Genomic DNA, 18,926 nt, shown 5'->3' on the forward strand with positions numbered 1-18,926 from the left:
AGCCCGTGTGCCACAACTAGAGAGCCCGCATGCCGCAACTACTGAGCCTGCGTGCCACAACTAGAGAGAAGCCTGCATGCCGCAACAAAAGATCCCACGTGCTGCATATCCCACGTGCCTCAACTAAGACCTGACACAGCCAAAAATAAATAAATAAATATTTAAAAAGTAAACTCCTTACCTTATTAAAAAAAAAAGTTTGTTTTTCCCACTCCCCACTCCACCTCTGACACCTCCTCTCCAAAAAGAATCCTTTTAATATGATTCTATTTGTATTTCTTTTTTTGGCTACCTCCATGTGTTTGAACAATATGGTTTTATCTCCTTTTCATGATTTCTTAACTTTACATGTTATCTATCAACTCCCCATCATGAAAGCTGAAAAATTTGTCTTGCACTATCCATATTTTTTTGTTATTTTGCTCTTAGGGGATATTATTATTTTGCTTGGTTTTTTTTGTTTTTGTTTTTTTTTTTGTGGTACGCAGGCCTCTCACTGTTGTGGCCTTTCCCGTTGCGGAGCACAGGCTCCGGACACACAGGCTCAGTGGCCATGGCTCACAGGCCTAGCCACTCCGTGGCATGTGGGATCTTCCTGGACCGGGGCATGAACCCATGCAGGTGGACTCTCAACCACTGCGCCACCAGGGAAGCCCTATTTTGCTATTTTTGAATTGTAACTATTGTTGTTCATTACTAGCTCTTAAGATGCCTAATCTTTCTTCTGTTGGTTATGTTTTTGACTTTGAGTAATCCATTTAGCCCTCTGTTTCTCTATCTATCAATACTTCTCCCATTATTTAAGATAAGAAAATTTGGAACCCTGTGTTTCCTTCTACCTGTCCTCTTCTCTCTCTAGCTCCTAAATTCTGTAAGCTTTCGCACTCATTTGACATTGTCAAGTGTATAATATTTACATTCTGTTCTGTAACTATATTTATATCTTGAAATGCTTACTCTGTAGTTTGAATCTAAAATGCCTTAAACTAGTAAAATAATAAAACATATTATGATTATGTGAATATTGTTTAGGAAACAACTGAAGTGAAAATAGGAAAGGTAATTCTACGTTACTAACCTGCATTGCTTGAAAGGGAATTACCTAGTGTTAAGATCAAATAGAGTCTCTTTACTTACTCTCCATTTCTCAAAGTCATGATACATTTCAGCTTGTTTCATGTTTACATTGTGACTTTCCTATACAGCTTTTGCATTTCCTAGAGTTTTAGTTACCTTCATTATTTCTTTTTTTTTTTTTTTTTTGCGGTACACGGGCCTCTCACTGTTGTGGCCTCTCCTGTTGTGGAGCACAGGCTCCGGACGCGGAGGCTCAGCGGCCATGGCTCACGGGCCCAGCCGCTCCGCGGCATGTGGGTTCTTCCCGGACCAGGGCACGAGCCTGTGTCCCCTGCATCGGCAGGCGGACTCTCAACCACTGCACCACCAGGGAAGCCCCATTATTTCTTGTCAAGAAGGACACAGGACACTTTATTCCTATCACTGTGATTACTCATCTAGTATTTGGTAAAATATATTCATTGTCTTCTTATAGATATACTTTTAAAAGTCCTGTGACTTCCTGTTATAATTTACAAAAATTAGTTTCTTTTCACTGCTCTACTGAGAAGAAATTTTTGGATCCCATATCTTCCTTTTTTTAAGGATTCATTTTTTTTCCCTTTTGCTGGAGTATATTCTCAAGTAACTTTTTCAAAAGGAGTTCACAGAGGTATGGAAAATATTTTCATAGTCCATACACGTTGAGAAGTTTGTTTTTCTTCATTCTCCTTCAGGCCAACACAGTATTATTTTCTTTCTTTAAATTGTATACCTTTTTCAAGAAGGACCCAGAGACAAGATAGAAAGATCCATAGATAAGGCAGAGGCACTTTAATAGGCCCATCTGTAAGTAAAATGTGCCTGTATGAAAAGATAAGTGTTGGCCAAATGTTCTGTTTGCTTACTTAAGACCACTTCTTTGTCTAGGACTTTGTATTTTTCTGGCTATGAGACCTTATATCCTTTTCTTATTAACATATAAAGATAAAAGAAAGAGTAAGATGGAAGATAATTCCTTATTCTTTACATCTTAGGAAAAAAATATACCCAGAAGGAAGAACCAGTAAGGGTACATTACATATGTGGTAAGAGTCTGTGACAAACATGTTGCTTTATATATATATATATTTCTCCCCAACCCACCCCAGGATCCTGGTCTCTTATAAGTGTTATCACTTTTTTGCATAGTGCTTATCAGTAAAGTGGCTAATTATTCCCAGAAGAGAATAGGGGCCTGAGCAAATATCCATCACTGAAGTTTCTGCAGTTTAGAAGGAAAACTCTGAAGCATCTCTGCAAATATGGGCCAACAACTGCCCTCAGTTCTGGTTTAGCTCTGCTATTCATCTGCTGTCTCTTCCTTTTTGATTTCTTCTACAGATCTCCTAGACCTTGTTAATTCCATGAGCACTGCATTCTGTTAGAGGAATTTGTCTTATTAAGGGCTTCTTGTATTTCATAATCCAAAGATGCTGCTTGGGTTCCAGAAACATCCATCTTTCATTAAAAAAAAAATGAATGACTAATGGGGCATCAAAAGATTGATTACTACATCTGATCTAATAGTCTTGTTATTTAGCAGATATGATTTTAAGTTAAAGCACTTTTTAAAGTTCCAAGTGTTAGAGAACATAAATGTTTAACCGCTCGTGTACTCACTGCCTCCTTTGACTCTCATCTATTTTAGTAAATATTTACTGAGTATTTATTATGCCTTAAGTAGTGTGGTTGTCACTAGGGACATAATTATAACAAGAAAGATAAATCCTTGCCTTCGTGGAGCTTACATCCTACTAAGAGAAGACACAGAGAAGTAAACAAGCAATTGTTAATTCTATTGCTAACTTACTGATATTTCAAATGATATTTCATTTATTTTAATTGTATTACTGTATTCTTAATCAAACACTTTAATTCTCCTGGTGGATAAATAAAAGGAGAACTTAATGTAATAAAGCAATGGTAATAAAAAGTTACATAAATGTAGTCTATCTAATAAGATAATTCCAATTATAACTTTATTCTGAAAATAAGCCTCACTAACTCTAAGTTTACCATCCTTTTGAACAGAACTCAAGTCTATATTGCTGGAAGACCACACACGATTTACATTCCTCGTGGGACTGCTCCTGGCAAGTATTATAATTTGTTTGATGAGGTGCCCCAGACTCTTTCAGTAACTCGCAGCTGGAAGTCTTCCTCTTACTTATCCCAGGCATCAAAATTAAAGTATGAGTAGGAAACACTGTTCTCATTTCTAAAACACATTCTTATAACCTCAATAGCTAGTGTAGGATGGGTAAAAACCATAATATTGATAGAGAAGAGTTTAAAATTTCCAGCCTAAATTGGATATTAATACCTTTCCCAGTTACCCCAACTCTCACTCCACAAAAGCAACTCAACAAAAGTTTCACTTTGCTTTAAGGAATCCTTGAAGCCTTTTCCCAAATCAATTCATCCTACCTAGTTGACTGACCCTCTCTCCACTCTTTTCAGCTTGATTCTTTAAACCTTCCCGTACTTACAAGGCTCCTGCTTACCCAGAACTCAGATCTTCGCTCCCTTCAGCTCAACATGCACAGCTCTGGGCAGGTCCTCACACTCCTCCAGGCCTAGATCCTGGGAACCCAACTGAAGTCAGAACCATAGCCCCCTTGTTCACCTGGGTAATTGAACCATAAAGTATTGACTGATGAAAGGGTACTTCAAGGTCCTCTATAATTTCCATTAACAATAACATCAGGGGACATCCATATTATTGTGCTGCTCTGGGCCTCTGGGACATGATACTAAATCTGAATGAGAAGCAGGGTAAACCTTGTAGGGGCAAGGATGAACTGTCAAGCATGTACATACTCCATTGCTAACTTCTAGATCTTGTTACGTAGAAATTGTTTTGATGGTAACAGGATCACGAACTGTTTCAAAAAGCTATTTGAGGAGAGGAGCTGAAGTACAGGGTGATTGCTGCTTCCTAGGATTGAAATCACACCAGAGGGCTGCAGAGGACGATGCGGCATTTCAACTTGTCTCCCTCCATGTTCAGTTCCACAGCAAAGTGAACCAGGAGAAGTGCTTTGAAGAGAGCACAGGGTTGGATATTTATTCATTTCAGATAGAAACCGTTATCTATTCACAGATTGAGAGCAGTTAGTTACACTAGATTCATTGTAGGGAATAAAATGTGATCAAATTCAGAAAGCAGGATTATTTTCCACCCAGGAGAAAAATCTCAAGCCCAAGGGATAGCCTATATTAAAAGGTTGAATAAAGGAAACAAGATTCTTCAAAAGGCATTGAGAAGAAGATGGAAAGTGGAAGCGTGGTGTCATAGAGATCGAGAAAGGAGGGTCTGAATGTATGAGTGTCCTTTAGACTTACAAATTGGGAGGTTACTGATACCCTAACTGCATGTGGTAGTCTTAGGAGTGTTTATTCGAGACACAGTATAAACAGACTTCTGACTTGTGGAAGAAGAAAATATGGAACCTGAAAAACGTCATACACTATGCACATTTGACCACGATGCCTCTCACCCAGAGTTATTTTCCTGGAGTGATAGTAATATCGCCCCTCTTGGTCCTTGGTCCAAACTTCTCTAGAAAATGATTTCAGAAGATGATTTGAAGGGATTAGGGAATCATTGAGCATCCACAGGTTTTCTGTCAGCAGAGACAACTAGTCTGTGGTCACCACCAAATGTTTGCCCTTTTCCTCTTTGTTAAACTCATACCCAAGTTGATAATACCTTAAGTCATTTGAGCCCTAAATATTAAAATAACAGTAATATTGCAGTATCAGAATAGAAATCATATGATTATTTCTAGATATTTTATGGTAAGCACTTTTTTAAAATTAAGTAAGTCATCACTGACTTTTCTTAGAAAGACTTTGAAAAGGTAAATTGATTCTCTCTTCTCATAGTATATAATGAATAGATAACTGAAAAGCTAGATCATCCAGAGAGAGAAGAAGGAAGTTTCTTCAATGGTAAGCTTTCAAATTATATTGCATGAATTTTCTGCATGACTTCCCTCCCTCCTATTATGTAACTTTTCAGAAATGTAATCAGAATCATTAAGAAAGGAAGTGGAAATAAATCTGTAAAATGTAAACTGATATTCAATGCCTGACACATGTAATAGAAGGTAGCAGAAAATGGAGCTGTAACAGCTCCTCAGTCAGGCTGCCTTAGTTGAAATCTGGGATTCATTTACTAAGTATGTCACATTGGACAACTAACTTAACCTGTCTGTGTCTTAGTTTACTCATTTGTTAATATTCTCCAGTAATAGTGAATAAATCAGTGGGTAGCTCTGAGGGACAAAATGAGATTTTATGGGCAAATTTTTAGAATTTCCCTGACAGTAAGTTCTTAATAAATGTTAATCGTTACTGCTGGAGTACAGAATCTCAGCCCTTGGAGGCATATGAAGGTTACCTGCCCAACCCCTCCTCCAGTGCTAGGACCCTCTTGCCCGTATCTCTGGCATGTTTGATGGTGAACAGCTGGAGACTGTCACTTGTATGAAACCAATGACTAATTTGGCTTTGTATATGTGTGCACGCGTGTGTATATGAATGTTGTGTGCACGCACAGGTGCTTGATTTTCAACAGGGTAAACACACAGGCATACTTTTATTGCCACTTCCTACATCCACCTACACAGAAAGGAAGACCCTAGCTAGAGGCATGCTCCATAATTGTATGGCTCCTGAAGTTGTCAGTGCAGGTGAATAAGAAACGAGAGGAAGGAGAATGCAGGTAACTCCCAGAAGCCTGCAGGCCCCTAGAGGCCAGAATGATCTCCAGGAGAGAAATTAGAGTTTAAAAGATCAGTGACGCTAGGATGACCATCTATCATCCAAACTGGGACCATTTTGAGAGTAAAAGGGGGTACTATTAATAATTATTCTGGGAGAAAAGTTGTAAACCAGGAGTTTGCCCAAATGAGAACATGTAGTCACGCTGGTTAACACCTACTGTTGTGAGGGAAATGTGTGCATTTATTTGCAGTTGGAGGGATTGGGTATCTATACAAACTTTTAAAAAGGCAATCTGACAGTGTCTATTAAAACATTTTTTGGGTACTCTTTGACCTGGTAATTCTGTTATTAGAGATTTTTTTCCCCTTATGAGTCACCAAAATTATGTGTATTAGTTGAATCAGATGAATTTCTAGATTTGTCCATTTGTGACATACAATTTCATACAGTTCAAACTAATAAAATTGTCAGGAGTTGATTTATGTGTTGTGGGACCTGAAGCTTATGAAATTTTGAGACCCTCGTGAAAATTGTTTTTAAATCTTCTTTTTGTTAATTTTACAAAAATGTTTGACTCTGATAACACATATTCCCAGAACCTTAAAAGGCCTAGGGCAAATGAGGGCTCCTAAAGCTTAAGCTATATCACACACACACATATTTTATTAAATATTTTAAAAATAGGACACACACATCACACACATTCTTGTCTAGACTTGAATAAGAATGGAACTGTCATACATTTGGGGGTATAAATTAGTACAAGAATTCTAAAAATTAGTCTGCTAATATGAATCAAGAGCATGAACCTTTTTTTACTCTTTAAATCCCAATAATGTCACTTCTAGGAATTTATCCTATGAAAATAATCTAAAATAGTTTCATTTTTAACATGTAGCTCTATGATCCATTAGGAATTAAGCATGATATATGGTGTGAGATTCAGTTCCAATTTTATCTTTTTCCAAATGGCTATCAAGCACAATTTATTTTAAAAGCCCATCTTTACGCAAGTGATGAGATGGAATTTTTTTCATAAATTAAATTTCCATACACATTTGAGTATATTTTTATTCTATTCACTGCCATTGGTTTGTCTGGCTAATCATTCCCTAACACCATAATTACTTATGGAGGATGTATAAATTATTTTAATATCTGGAAAATGTATTAAACTTCTCCCCACCTCACATTATTCTTTTTGTTTCCGTTTTTTCTTAATTTTAAGTTCAAGCATAATAAAGATGAGTTGTTTATTCTAACTTGTGCCAATGCTGGAAATTTCAGAAAGTTAAACATTTGTTCTCTGGAAAAGATAATCATTCTAGAACTTCAGAGGTTCTCCATGTAAAGTAATTCATGAATTTACAGTGATTTCCTCTTGATTTGTTTCATCTTGGTTGTCCTCCCCTCCCCGTCCTGTCTTTCTTCCTCTTCCTCTTTCTCTTTTTCTTCTTTCTGTCTTTTCTTTTCCCTTACTTCCTTCATATCTTCCTTCCAGAGCAGACTTACCAAAGAAGAACTTGATGATATTAGTATTTTTAAAAAAAATTTATGTCTTCATATGCTGCCTTGCTGTCCAACTTTTGTACCAGAGAATTTCATTTTGAATAAAATGCTACTGCAGGGGGAAAATGTTGCTGGAAAGCTTTTACTATACAGTTGACCATATAATAATCATAGAGGGCTTCCCTGGTGGCGCAGTGGTTGAGAGTCCGCCTGTCGAGGCAGGGGACACAGGTTCGTGCCCCGGTCCGGGAGGATCCCACGTGCCGCGGAGCGGCTGGGCCCATGAGCCATGGCTGCTGAGCTTGCGCGTCCGGAGCCTGTGCTCCGCAACGGGAGAGGCCACAACAGTAAGAGGCCCGCACCGCAAAAAAAAAAATAAATAAAAAATAAAAAATAAAAAAAAATAAAAAAAAATAATCATAGAAAGACTTTCAAATGCATAATGTAAAAGTTATAATTTTTAATGCTTTTTGCTTACATATTCTGTTAAAAATAAAACAGTGAAGCATTTAAAAAAAATAGACCTGATATTCCAGCCCAAAACTGTCTTCTATAAAACAATATTTTGAAATCTTAGAATAAGACATAAAAATATACTAGGACAGATTATAGAACCTAGTTTTCTATTCTTGTTCATATCTAATCAGTAAATTTAAAGAAAAGGTAGTGAACTCTATTGAGAGTTTTCACCCAGGATTGTGAGGAAACAGGGCTGTGAGGAGAGAGGAATAAAGAGCTGGAAAGACTGGGATTCAGGAAAGGCTTTGTTTGAGTGATGAGAATGGAATGAGGGAAAGAGTATTTGAAGGGAGAACTATCTTAAATTGGGAAGTGGGCTCCAAGGCAGAGCTTTGCCTGCAAGAATTTATTGGAGAATGTTCTTAGGAATAACACACATAAGGGAGAGAGAGAGAAGCAGACTTGGGCAGGGGGAATAATTGAATTGTCATATAGTCACAACAGAGACCTCAGTAAATTTAATGGAGAGTTCTGGAACCTAGATGGCCTCCCTAATTAAGGCAAAAGGGCCCAAACCTTCATATCAACTATCATTATATGTGGGATGCTCTCCAAAAGGAGACTTAACTTTGAGTGCAGCAGCTCCCTTTGACTGAGGGCAATTATCAAAGAGAGCCTGGCAGCTGGAGGAATGAGTGCCTTCTTCTGGAAAGGGAAGTCCAGGCATCTACCACAGCAGCTGTCATTCATTTGGGGGAATATTGAGAATAGTGATGCTAGGAAGATAGGATTTGAAATGTTCTACTACTCGTTAAGAGCACACTCTTCCTGCTCCACTTTAGCATTTTCTTTACAACCGGAGTGAACATTAATATTTCTTTCAATTATATCTTTCCATTGTTGTTGAAATTATTATTATTATTTGATTGACCCTATGCAGAGATTGGGCCATATGTGACCGGCTTTATTTCTGGGTTAAATAAATTTTGGAATAGAATTAATTGTGATGGTAACCAAGAAGGGAAAAATACACAAACAGAAGATGGTAGATTTATAAAGAAAAGAAGGTAATTGAAAAATGGTTGTCTTGGAGAAGTAGAAAAAAGCAGATCTAATGGGACAGAAAATGGTGAAGTAGAAGGTTGTCGCCAGAGAATAAAACTTCTCCTAGAACACTAGGAGATGGAACAGCTTCGGTCAGGAATTGGCAAACTTTCTTATAAAGCGCCAGATAGTAAATGTTTTAGACTTTTGGGGTCTTCTGGTCTACTCAACTGTCGTGTAAAATCAGCCATAGACAATACATAATCGAATATATGTGACTGTGTTCCAATAAAATTTTATTTACAAAAACATGAGAGGGCCAGATTTGGTTTGTGAGCCATAGTTTGTGGAACCCTGGTTTAGATGATGAAAAAGACCATTGAATGGCTAACTGGTGTTTGCCTATCTTGTTACACTGACTTGTAACAAATGTGTTTAAAGATTCCAAATAAAATATCCAAAAGAAGATACAAAGGGAAAGCTAGAATAAAGTAACCATTATGTAACTAATAATCTCATCACTTTTGTCACATGGTTGATCACAGTATGCACAGCCTTTCACTAATTTTTTCATCCTTCACATTTATATTCTTATTTCTAAATACTGAGTTTTTTGAGGTGGAAGCAACAATTAATCCAGCCAACATATGCCATCCTGATAAATCCAAAGGGGTTTTGAGAAACACATCATAAAAAGTAACTAATCTCATGAGAAATGTAGCAGTAATCCAAAAGGAATAGATTAGACTTCTGAAATATACATGTGACAGGGGTCTTTCCACTTAATTTGTGTGGAAATTGGTGTGGATTCTTGACAAATCTTTTACCCTTTATCATTTATTATGCAGCTGTCCAATAAAAACACCTTTGATACTTTTCCAGAGTTTTACAATCTACATGACAAATTTTAAACTTCTTTGAAAAGGATGTTCATTGCCTTTTTGGAGTAAGGCAGTATTTTCCATATCCAAGTTGCTGCCTGGCCAAATCCACAAACAGGGATGTTATTAAGGAAAGTCTTCATTGGACTGTAGGTGAGATGAGATGACCCTAATCGTCACGACTGTACAACCAATAGAAATTTACTCCAAAATTTCATTTACTCTTACAAATTGGGTGCCCAAACAATAAAAAGGGAGAATTAAAGAGACGCGTTTATGTTGCTTGTGCTTTTTGGTAAACACACGCTGTTGAGTTATCTATTGAGCATGCCAGAGGCTAATGAGAAAATTTGTGACTGAAAATCGTGGAGACAGACTTAACCTTCTTTTTCCTCCTGGTAGAGGAGAACAAACAGTTAAAAGGCTGAGGGTGAGTGGCAGAATGACAATAGCTTTGTTAACCTGACTCTGTAGATTAGATGATCATTGCCCAAAATGCCAGCTTCTGGTTGGCTGTAAGAAAATGCCTTTTTCTCATTTCACTCACCAGTTTCTCCCTCCATTTAAATGGTAATTACACATTTATAATGCATTGCAATTATGTCCAGTTTTACTCAGAATCCTCTGGGAGCTGTAGAAACTAGTGCTTTCATAATGAGGGATACTCTTTTGGAGTTATTTCTTTGCTTGGGAAGATCTTGGTTCTATTAATTTTTTTCTACTTTCACTTGTCCTTTTTTTTTGTTTCCCTCAAAACCAATAGGATTTTTCCAATCAAATAGTGAGCCCTGGCAAAATTGAATAATGATATTCAAGTCATGTAACTTTAAATAATATCTTTATTTTAAGTATATTTTAATTACCTTGGTAGTTGCTGCATATTAATTTGGTATTATTGTTTTCCCAAAAATAAATCAGACTAATTTCCAGTAAAATCCACCCCCCGCCCATTTTTCCCTTTTCAAAATTATATTCTTATATTTTTGAAAAATCTAATGGATAGGGCCTTCCCTAGTGGCGCAGTGGTTAAGAATCACCTGCCAGTGCAGGGGACATGGGTTTGAGCCCTGGTCCAGGAAGATCCCACATGCTGTGGAGCAACTAAACCCGTGCACCACACCTACTGAGCCTGCGCTCTAGGGCCCACAAGCCACAACTACTGAGCCTGCATGCCACAACTACTGAAGCCTGTGAGCCTAGAGCCCTGCTCCACAGCAAGAGAAGTCACCGTAATGAGAAGCCCGCACACCACAACAAAGAGTAGCCCCCGCTCGCTGCAACTAGAGAAAGCCCACGCAATGAAGACCCAACGCAGCCAAAAATAAAATATAAATTAAAAAAAAATCTATGGTTAACGCTGATCCTGTATCTTTCCTTTTTCCCCTCTTCTCTCTGTGCTTGGTATTTAGTTCAAGATTCATTTTGGTATTCAAATCAGTGCCTACTTGTTTCATTAGGTTTAATATTTTATCTTGACCTTCCAAATAACTTGAATGCAATAGAAATACCAGACAAAACCTAATAATCTGGTGAAATTAATAATGACAAGTATTAAATATGAATCTCTCAACATATTCAGGACCCAGTACTTATTTAAGCAATCATTTTATATCAGTAACTTTTGTCTTTCTGATATCAAGATTATTTTTATGTAAACCTCTATCAAATTCTTTGGGGAACAAGCATTTTTTGCCAAGTTATTTATAATAGGTAGGATTAATAGTTATACAAAGATAAACATTGATAAAATATAATGCAGGAATAACTTTTTTTTATAAGTGTATATAGTGATGGTTTCTGTCAGAATGGTGTCTAAATGAGATAGAACCATATAAATGAGACCCTGTGAGTAATTCTTAAAAATCAGTGAAGGCAGCAAAAAAAAAAAAAAAAAAAAAAAAAATAGTGAAGGCAATAACATTTTTCTCAAGGGACTCCTCCTAAAATGTGACAAGTGCTTTCTGGGAGATGGGGGAGTTCTGTGGTCAGGTTTATAAGATGCATCTGGAATTTACTCACTGTAAGATCTCAGGTAAATTGCTTAATACCTCTGAGCCTTGATTTCCTCATGCATATAGGAGTAATAATAACCACTTTGCAAGGAAATTGAGGAAAAATGTAGGAAAAGCTCTTGGAATATAATATACAGTGAATATGTGGTAGCTCCTGGGCAAGGGAAGGAGCCAGGCAAGATACTACAATGAAGTAGGAATCTAGTCCCTGAACCAGCAAGATCCTAGGTTCTAATCTCTGCCTACCACTTTTGAACTGTTTAATGCTAAGCAAATTATTTATATACTGTCGCCCCATATGAAAGGGAAATAACAATACTATAAAAGTTGTGTGAGAAGTAATTTTTTATAGTGCTTAGCATATAGTAGGTACTCAGTAAACGGTTCTATTATTGCCTGTTATGTCACTGTAGGTCTGTAGGCACTATGGGAACATATAGAGGAACCTTACAGGTTACCTTTAGGCACTTAAAATCTTTCAAGGAAGAGAAGGCCTTGAGATAAGTATGTTTAGGTAGTACAAAATATAGTAAGTTCCACAACAGGGGTCCATATGTGCCTAAGTGTTGAGTTAAAGTCTATATAACTCATATTCATAGGCGTCAAGTAAGACTTCATGGAAGCAGTCATGTCAGCTCAGCTGAGTTTGAAGAGTGGTCAGAATTATCAACAGACAGAGATTAAAGCTGTTGGGGGAGGGAGTTTGGGAGAAAGGAAGCAGAAGGAGCAATGAAAGTCATGAAGGTGAATAAGCGCAGTTATACATGAGTAAGATAGGAAATAAATTCTACTATTTCTTTAAAGTATAAGGAACAGGGAAGGTGCAGGATTAATGGCTGATACTTACTGGGCACTCATGTGCCTGGCACTGTTCTAAGGGCTTTAATTCATTGAGTCCTCACAACAGTCCCATGAGAAAAGTCTTAGTACTTCATAGATAAGGAAATAGAGCCTTTATAGTGCCTATATGTGAAATAGAAGATGATGTCCTTTCTTCTGAGCCTGTAGCAGCCCTGTGCTGAGACACAGCTTGGTGAGTGGTGCATGGGCTACACTTCTACCCCCGCTCACCCCTCACCCTCAGCCAGATGCTTCACTCAGGACCCCTCAGCCTACACTAGTGCGTGCAGCAGTCCTGCTTAGTGTCTTAAAGCTGAGCAATCTGGGTCCAGGGTCTGAGCTTTTAATCATGATGCTATGTGATGAGAAAGGTACCTGGTCCTTACTTGTGGGTAATCTTGAAATCCCCACTTAGGAATTTGAGCTTTGTTTTAAAAGTAAAAGGAGACATTGACTTTATTTTGAAGAAACGTAGAGGCACTTTTTAGCAAAGGTGAGGAATAACAATCATTTATTTGTTAGGAAATATATCGATGGTATTATTGGGGTGGGGACAGGGAAATGGGATGGGTGGATGATTTAGAGAGGGGAGATTCAGGCAGGAAGACAAGTTAGGAGAGTGCCAGTCATTCAAGTGGGCACAGGTGAAAGCCCAAATGCGAATGGTGGCGTGAAATTGGGAGGAGCCTTGAATGACATTTTAGATTAGAATTCACAGACCCTCTTGATTTAGAAGTAGAGTGTCAAAAGGAGGAGCTGAAGGAGATTTCAAGGCTTCCAACTTGGGTAATTGGAAGACAATGATGCTGTTAAGATAAAGAAGGAAAACAGGAGGAAGGGCAAGGACATTTTGGTGAGAAGGATAAAGTTTTCATGTTGAATTTGTAGTAATGGCAAGACATGCATGTAGAAACTCCAACCAGGAGTTAGGACTGTGGGTGTGGAGCTGGGGAAATTTGAGCTGAAGAGCTAAATGAAGAAAGAGTCTACATGAAGCCATGGGTGTGGGTGAGAGCAATTGTGGAGTATGTCAAGAGAACAGCAGGACAAGAAGGGATCCTTCAGGATAGCCTTAATCTAGAGTGTGGAAAGAAGTTATGGTGTCACCCAAGAAGATGGAGCAGCGGCCCAGAGTAATCAAGTCAGAATAGAGCAGAGCTAAGGTATAGGACAGGGGTGGTCAGGAACACCAAATGTGTGGCACAGGCAAAGTTGCTCATACACATAATCTATTTTGTAAACTGCAACAATGCCTTTAAACAATTAGGATGTTTCAGGGTACTAAGGAGCACTTTGGTGCATATTAGGTACTATGGTAGCTGAAAATAGATTGTAGCTTTCTACAGTGCATTTTCTATCCTATGAGAAGGGTCATGTGCAATAAATGATTTATCTTACAGGACAGAGGTTGCCTGGAGCATCATGTAGAGAAGAAATCTGAGTAATGCCCAGGCTCAGTGGGAAAGAACATTAGAATCTATTAGCAATATTGACCCTCTGTGGTGGGAGTGGGGAATACTGTGTCAAAGTTGGTCTTTTCTGGATTAGATGCTTCCTAAGGTATTGTTAAAGCTCTAAGTTTCTGTGATCATCAGAGTCTAGTTTATCATACACATCAACCTTTTTAAAAAAGGCAAATGACTCCTCATGATTTTGTAGCACAATTTTCCAATGAGGCTTGCAAAATGAGACTGAATGTCAGGTACTCTAGAGTGAATGAATGAAGAAAAATTATGTGCATTCAATAGGGTAAGTAAGGAAAAGTCACCACACACCTTCAACTCAGCTGGTTCCTAATAAAAGGGTTAGGGTGTGTGTGTGTGTGTGTGTGTGTGTGTGTGTGTGTGTGTGTGTGTGTGTGTGTGTGTGTGTGTGTGTGTGTGTGTGTGTGTGTATTCAGTTGTTTGGGACTTCAGATAAATGTTCTAATGGGAGTATGGTGGTAATATGTGAAGGAATTGAAAGTAATTGCTTTTTACAGAAAGAGGGAAAAAGTTATTTAAATTTCTCCAGTCAAGAACTTTGATTATAGAAAGCCACAGGCGGGGAACATAAAAAGCCAATGCTGAGCTGGATTATTCACTGAGGAGAATTCATAGTAACCACATTAATAAAGTTTTAGATGAGCCTCTTCACTGTTGTATGTAAATAACTATTGCAGAGAAGCTTTTATTTTATAAGTATTCAAAATTTACTGTTCTTAGTCTTGAAAAAGTTGTCCATAAACACTTTTGGAAAATGCCATTGTAATTTAAATACCTATTGGAATTAATTTTAAAAACAATTTTGCTTTGCAGAATCCTAGAGCTGTAGCCCTTTGTATTTCTTCTAACATATCTACTGTATTATATGAATTTACACAAATCATTTCATCTCTGTGTCAGAATATAACTCCTTGAGGGCAAGGGCAGTATTTCATCACTATACCATTGACATCGCTATGTGTAGTGCCTGTCCCTAGTCTTCTCTGCCTTTTCTTCCTGTCCACTGACATTTTCAAGAGTCAGCTTTCATAACCCCTCTGATGAAGGTGTGGGACATGGTATCTGCCATCAAAAAACTTAAAATCTGGTTGCTGAGAGAATAGTCACCAGAAATAGATAATGAACAAGGGAGGTAATTAATAACTTAGAGAATAGGTCCACAGTAATTGCTATTTCAAAACCTTGATTTCATTTTCATTCCTTCTTCAGCCACAGATAAATTCTCAATGATGTAGGCAAGGATTTTCAAGAGATATGACAACATATAGTAACTCTACTATTACTATTTCCTTTGCACACTTACTGTCTCTTTCCCTGTATTTTTGTTCTCACTGTTATTTATTTTTCTGGTGAGGGGCTCTTGTACCAATTCCTGATATTCATTTGTCAAAATGCTAACTTTTTTTTTTTTTTCGAATCTCATCTTCAATGCCACCTTCAAACACATTTTCCTGATCTCCCTTAAGCAACTGTTATGTCTTCCTTTTTTCAGATCACTTTCCTTTCCGCTCTCTCTTGGTACTTATCTTAAGGTGGAAATGGTGTTTTATTGGATAGAATACAGAATCTTGGCTCTATCATCGTTTGTGATATCTGGAGCACATATTAAACTCTCTCTGTCTCAGCTTCCTCATCTTTAAAATAGGGATAAAAATAATTGCTTGTTTACATAGCTGTGGTGATACGATGAGATAACATATGTAAAGTACTTATAACAGTGCCTAACACATAATGAATACTCAGTAAATAATGACTGTTCTGGCAACAGCTTACAGTTCCTGGCATATAGTAGGGTGTATGTTTTGATTTGAATAATAATGATAAAATTGAGTAAATGATGAGTTCATTTTGCTCTGATTCCAGTAAGAGCAAAGGGAGTTAGAAAAAGATCAGGGAAGGGTGGATTTGATTGAATAAGCATTTATTGCATTTTGCTTTGTGCCAGGCACTGGGGATACAATGTGAACAAGACAGACAACATCAGGGAAAAGGGGAGATGTTGGTCAAAGGGTACGAACTTCCAGTTAAAAGAGAATAAGTTCTGAGGATCTCATGTACAGTATGGTGATTATAGCTAGTAAGACCATATTATATACTGGAAAGTTACTAAGAGAGTAGATCTGCAATGTTCTTACCCCTCCGCCAAAAAAAAAAAAAGAAATGATAATTATGTGAGGTGATGGATGTATTAGCTAAAGCTATGGTAATCATCATTTTGCAATATGTAAGTGTATCAAATCAATACATTGTATACCTTAAACTTACACTATGTTATATGTCAATTATATCTCAATAATGGGAAAAAAAAAGACAATGATCCCAGTATAAATACAAAAGAAGTGAGGAGCAAAGGAAAATAATTTAAAAATTGTGACACTGCTGGAAAGAAACAAAAGGACTGAAATTGGGGGAAAGGAAGGTGGGGAACGTACTTGAGATAAATAACAAAGGCATCGAGGGAGTGGAGTTTGAGCAAAGACCCAAATATGATGAGGAGTCAGCCAGCAGCAGAGTGAGGCGAAGGAAATACCAGGTGGAGGCTCCAAGGCGAGCCAGAGCTTGGGGTGTTGGAGAAACTGAAGTTCAGTGTGGCTGGAGTGAGCAAGGGTTGAGCTGGATACATAGGCAGGGGTCAGACTATGGAGGGATTTATATGCCACTAAAAGCAGTGTGGGTTGCATTAGACTTGACTGAGAGGGTTGGATTTTCAGCTGGGTTTAAGACTGTAAAATGTAGAGAAATATTTGGGAGTAGGCATCTGAGGTGGAAGAGCAAAGCCATGGGGTTGTGAGGGAGAATGGTGTCGGAGGAGACAAGTAGTCTGTGAAGTGGAGGAGTTGCATGGGGGCATATGAGAAACTATGCTCTTTTGGAGGCTATCATTCTACAGAACAGCTGCTGCCTTACAGTAATGGACTTTGACAGATTTTTCTCACAGCAGACGAAAAGTTAAGCTGATGTGGTGACCTTTTGGAATAGATGGTTTCTTTTCTGCCAGGTTGAACCTTTTCTGGGAATATTTGTGCTGAGTGAGCTCTTTGACCTTAGTACAGGGTGGGTAAATGCTATTCTTCACGAGCATTCAACTCTTTTCCTTTCATGTCAGCAGAAGGAAATAAATCATTTATGTTGGCTCGAGTAATTGTAGCAGCTTTTCATTTCCAATTTACCCCAGTGTGTGTGACTAATTTGAGTTGATAATCACGGTTACCCACTCACAGCTTTTCAAGGGAAGGACCATGAGTCGGAGAACATTACGTTTCTATAAAGATTGGTGTAATGGCCTTGAACTTAAGCTTTCTAGTCTAAACGTGAAACCTGAGAGTTAACGCTGTATTACATTTCCAGTAATGACTGTGTCCTTTTTCTTTCAGATTTCCTTCAGGATTTTAATAATCCTTACAGTCTCTTTGAGAATGACTGAACTTCCAAATTCCCTTAAGTTAAAATTTTAAATTCTATTGAACATTTTTGTAGAGTATTTCATTACTTTTACATTGTGACTTGTGCAGTAATTTGTGATTATAAGGGTTAAAAAGCTCTTGAAACAAGATTTTATGGTTAGTTTAAAAGATTTTTTAAAACTTTTGAATAATCTCCTTCCTAGCTAGCTTTACAATCTTAATATTCTTCCCTTTGAACATAAAGCGGTATAAAAATAGAATGTGCAAGCACCTGACGTATAAATTTATATATGGCAGAAGGATTAGAGGCTACACCCCATGATTATGTCTGATGTTGCTGTTTTCTCATCAGTATGACCAGACGATAAATAAATACTCTTATCTGTTTACATTTATTATTAAAAAAATGCACCACTATTCAGAATCTTCCGTACAATAGTAAATTTTAGGTAATGATCGATATTATTAGAATCTGTGTTGATGAATATATATCAATGATAATATATTTTTAATGCTATCGATAGTTTCAAATAAAAGAGGTAATGATTATTAACAATGTAAGAAAAATACTAGAGGGTTTTTTAATACAGCCAAATTATGCCAGGCTGGTTTCAATACCAAATAATTTCTTCATTAAAATTCAGTAATGATCTGATATATTCATTAATAAGTATGTTTCACCAGTTTGTTTTTTTTTTAACCTCTCCCTGTTGGGCAAAATTTGGAAAAAGAAGGCATAAACTTATATTTGATATTTTTGTTACTTTTAGTACTTTAATATAAAACTAATATGGCTTCAGTTAAACTGGGGGTGGGAGATGTGATACCAAAAATTGTGAAGAAAATAATCGATTATCACAATGGGGGGAATAAAACTTGGTTCTATATATATTTAGAAGTGTTCTCCCATGCTTGACCTAGAGGGGTGGGATAGGGAGGGTGGGAGGGAGACGCAAGAGGTAGGGGATATGGGGATATACTTGTACATATAGCTGATTCACTTTGTTATACAGCCGAAACTAACACAACATTGGAAAGCGATTATACTCCAATAAAGATGTAAAATGAAAAAAAATTGCCAAGAAAGACACATGAAAAAAAAAAGCAAAAAAGAAGTGTTCACCCATGCTATCAAGGCTGGAATAACTTGAGCTAGGAAAAACCAAATTTGTTTAAGTTGAGGTGGCTGTAACTCCAGCAAGACAGACCTTACACTTGATCAAAGATTGATTTCTATGCTAGGCAGAAAATTTGACTTTGATTAGAGAACTGAAACAGCAATGCAGAAATAAGTAATCTCTTTTGTTCCACCAAAATCTGAGAACGTCCTGTCTTTTTTCCCATGAAGTAATAAGCCTAAGCTTGTTCCTGTCTGTCTCTTTCTTTGCACTTTAGCTTGTTTCCCGGTGTTTGTCCTCACTTTATTCCCTTCAACCCAGCTTTACTGAGGTATAATTGACAAAT

The 18,926-nt window shown here is 37.4% G+C and overlaps 1 protein-coding gene across 3 annotated transcripts in view; it reads left to right on the forward strand.

Moving 5' to 3' along the window:
• The window catches only part of CDK14 (cyclin dependent kinase 14), a 711,364-nt gene that overhangs the window by 44,098 nt on the left and 648,340 nt on the right, over window positions 1-18,926 (forward strand). Inside the window, exon 1 of one of the 3 annotated variants that reach the window (XM_033420532.2) lies at window positions 4,986-5,052. The exons of the other annotated variants lie outside the window; for them this stretch is intronic. The gene's annotated coding sequence lies outside the window, so the exon portion shown is untranslated. Of the gene's footprint in view, window positions 1-4,985; window positions 5,053-18,926 lie in introns of those variants that run through there. 3 annotated transcript variants of the gene reach the window in all.

This window comes from Orcinus orca, chromosome 9 (genome assembly GCF_937001465.1).
Source record: "Orcinus orca chromosome 9, mOrcOrc1.1, whole genome shotgun sequence".
NCBI classification, from domain to species: Eukaryota; Metazoa; Chordata; class Mammalia; order Artiodactyla; family Delphinidae; genus Orcinus; species Orcinus orca.